This window comes from Schistocerca nitens, chromosome 1, assembly GCF_023898315.1.
Source record: "Schistocerca nitens isolate TAMUIC-IGC-003100 chromosome 1, iqSchNite1.1, whole genome shotgun sequence".
NCBI lineage: Eukaryota > Metazoa > Arthropoda > Insecta > Orthoptera > Acrididae > Schistocerca > Schistocerca nitens.
In genome coordinates, this window is record NC_064614.1 from 278,665,786 (window position 1) to 278,669,642 (window position 3,857).

The window sequence follows — 3,857 nt, forward strand, 5'->3', positions numbered from 1 at the left end:
CTTGGCTCTAACAACATTTTCCAACACGAATAAAAATCGAGATCACGCTGTGCTTCCATGGAAAACAGTGTCTACCATAAAGCTCTCCCAGACCCAAAACTTCTGGCCAATACCGCAGCGCATTGACTCGCTATCGTCGGCATGCCATATTCATAAAATTAGGATTCGTAATGCGTCTATAACCGATCCACATGCCATATACTTCAGACCTACATAACATACGTGAATGAAATCAACCACGCCATTCAAAACCTTATGCAAAGAGAGGAAACCATGGTCTCTACAAAAATTTAGGTATCTGACATGTTACAATATTCTTAAAGTAATAGCACTCGACACAAGTGGAAGGATATAGCATTTTCAAAATTTCAAATTTTTTTAAGTATTAAAGTAAAGATGAACAATGTTTGACGTTTTTGTTTCTTTCTGCCGAGCATTGTGACAGGGCGGAAACAAAAAATACTTATATAAGGGGCGATCAAAAAGTTTCTATTCGAAGGCCACACTAACCCTTCGTCTACATGTCGGTGCTTATATACCCGCACTGGAGTCGCGCTGGGTTGCATATACGCTGCACAAGCGCCCTCAAACGGAAACTTTTCGATCACCAACCTCGACATCAGTCGATGACCGTCTCTATAGCAATTAATACAGAAGATTTAAGAAAACAGGCTTTATATTTTCGCTCTGCAGGAGTACCACACCATGCGTTTTTAGTTGATGAATCAGAAATAGATCTACTGCTTGACGCAACGATGACAATCGCCCTGAAGATAAATGCAGTTTTCTCGAATTTATATCTTACTTTGTAGAATTTCGAAGCGTGTCTGATTCGACGCCCTACACACGATTACTAATGTAAAATGAAGAATATCTTTGTGTAAATAGTTCCTGACCGCAGGAGTACCCGTCAACAATACCCTGCTCAGAACTTCGCATGTTTCTTGATTGGCACAAAACACAGTATTCATCCGTAAACGGGTTAAACTAACATTTCTTAAACATAAACAGCTTAACAATACTATTTACATATTACCAAAAGAAGTCTTATGATGAATATAGATAACGGAACAGGATTGTATATTTCCAGCGCCCAGACTTTCCTAGCATGTTAGACGTAGTATAAAAATCTAAATGTTTATTGGCTAATTTTATCTATTTGACGTTTTGCCAATCTAGACCAGAAGGTCTTCCCTGACATCTTTCATATTTCAACAGATTTAAAGTATAAAGCCGGACTCGTCATTACCTGTTTCCCACTCGTGTGTAAGTCATACCTGCTAATATCTGATCGGAGCTGGAGTTCGGTTTTCCACAATTTCAACAGCTTCATTCTCCCACTCATTTCGTTGGTCTCGTACGAAATGTGGTCGATGCAATCTCTCGCATTATTTCGTTAACTATGATGAGGCCAAGTGTTTCTATTGTTCTGGAATTATTACTGTTCTCCACAGAATTTCCGTTTGTGCTCTAATTCCTATTTAAATTTTCGTAATGGTTTCTTCTCGCGGATAAATTTTCCTTCCTTTCTCCTACGGGCGATCATGTATCAGTTGCCTGAGAACCTTCAGAAATGCGTTGCTCAGCTTGCCCGTGGCATTACTCCTACGTTTGGCGCTAATGGCCCCATGATTTCTCGTCTCTGACTTTCCTATTTTAATTTGTCAACGTCTCGTCTGAGCGTGACGAACTCCTCAGACTCGGAGCAGTTAATTGCCTCAGTCAACTCTGACAAAGACCGCTCCTCCAGCACCTTGTCTGTCTGTGAAAGAAAGGTGTTTACTTCCTGTACGTTCTTTCTTAACATGTCCCAGCTACATTCAGCGTTTTCTACCGTAGACACGTTTTTCTCAACCAGTTTTGCTACGTTGTCTGATCTGTATTGAGTAAAACTGACTTGAAATGAAAGTATTTGTACTGTGCCTCCATTTCTACCCTGAACTGCTTTCTATTAGGCTCTGCTTCTCTCTTTCCACTGCTTTTCTGTTTCCTTTACCTTCCTTCCATCATCCTCTGCTCGTCTATCTCCCTTCTACTCCATTGATTTTCTCTTTATCAGACTCTTTTCATCATCTGCATAACCCAAAATGGAAAATCGTCCACTGTACTAAGGCTTGCGTTGTGTTGCGCTACGGTCGTTTCCATTTCGCAAGCAGAGCTGTCCTCAATTTTCTGTGAAGTTCGAGCTGCTGTCTGGGTGTCACGCGACGGGACATATGCCGACGCTTATCCCTCGGAAATGTCTGATACAACTTCCCGTGATTTTATACAACCTTATTGATCATTAATTTTTCTCGCTTCCTTTGAACGAGCCCTGCTAGCCCTACCTATAAACCAAACTGAATAAATCAGTCACAAAAAATGCGAAATATCGCTACAATTAAATCTTTAACCTTAAGGAAACGACAAGAAAATCTTCACACGTAAAGTGTCACACGCGACAGAAAATACACAAATTATTCCCCTAAAACACACAAATATAGAAAAATAACAAGCGAAATGAAACATGGTAACACTCAGTGCTAGCAGTGTCTGCGCTGCGGCTGCAGTAAATGTGCAAGCAAATCAAGGAAAAGGACATTGCCACTGCAACTTATGTACCGTAATATACATTTCAGTGCGATGCTCTGGCTGGAAAACAGGGTCGCCGTGAAACTAATAATCTGCATTGGTAACTGCTTAAGCTCTCACATAAAAACATAAGAGCGCTACTCACTCGACACCACAACAAATAGTTTCGCATATTATGCAACGTTCCACTCATAATTTGGCCACTGCACACAACGTAAACACTACCAGATTTAAACAACACCTTGGTGTATACCTGATCATATCTGTTAACTAAGTTGTTGTCTAGTCGTGGATGAAGTTGTAGGAAGCAGGGTTTATTAATGTAAGTCGATATCAAAAGCACCAAACATTTATCAAAATTCAAAGCGAACAAGGAATCTTGTGTAAGTAGCTCTTGAAAAACAGAAACACAGAAAACTGTCATGAAATACTGAATAATATAATTAATTATGTGAGACTTCCATTGACATCGTTAGGAAGACTGTAAGAAGAAGCTGAGATTCGCACCTGGACAACTCGTATTTTAAAATTTACGGGAGAAAGTAACCCAACAAACTCCTTATCCGAGATGCACATGAAGCCAGTTAAATGTGATTTGCTCAGACTACGAATTCCGAAACATGAAACTAAGACCTCATGCTATTAACAAGAAGAGGCATATCCATCTTCAAACTGCGCCATCAGCACTGGTCGACAGACAGGACGTGAATGACAAAAATAAAAGCTCTCTGCTCTCAGCCCAGGCTCACCTGCAGGGGCTACAGTTAGCTTGTAGCCAATGTGATAAACAAGGAGGTCCTTCGGAGCATGGAATAGAGGGGTAAGCTGCAAAGCCTTTATATAGTGTACAAAAATGCAAAAACAATTTACTAGGTTCGCACCGAGTTTTAACAAATAGTTCAAATGGCTCTGAGCACTATGGGACTTAATTTCTGAGGTCATCAGTCCCCTAGAACTTAGAACTACTTAAACCTAACCTAAGGACATCACACACAACCATGCCCGAGGCAGGATTCGAACCTGCGACCGTAGCGGTCGCGCGGTTCCAGACTATAGTGCCTAGAACCGCTCGGCCACTCAGGCCGGCGAGTTTTAATAGCCTTACACTATGTGATGACGTTGCATACACAGTGCCTTGAAGTGAAGGCGTTACACTGGACTAGTGAGACAGAAACACTATTGAGATGCTGTGAAATGCCTCACATGTCGTGGGAATAGAAAGGCAGGCTTCTTGCTACGTCTTAAGTGGGCTTTTGGGGGCGAATGTATACTTGCGGCTGTGCGTC

General features: G+C 41.3%; 1 non-coding gene across 1 annotated transcript; it reads right to left on the reverse strand.

Moving 5' to 3' along the window:
- Window positions 1-3,570: 3,570 nt before the first annotated feature.
- On the reverse strand, window positions 3,571-3,654 carry Trnas-gga (transfer RNA serine (anticodon GGA)). The gene is given in 2 exon segments: window positions 3,571-3,605; window positions 3,615-3,654. It is a non-coding gene; the product is annotated as a tRNA-Ser (tRNA).
- Between the last annotated feature and the right edge of the window lie 203 nt (window positions 3,655-3,857).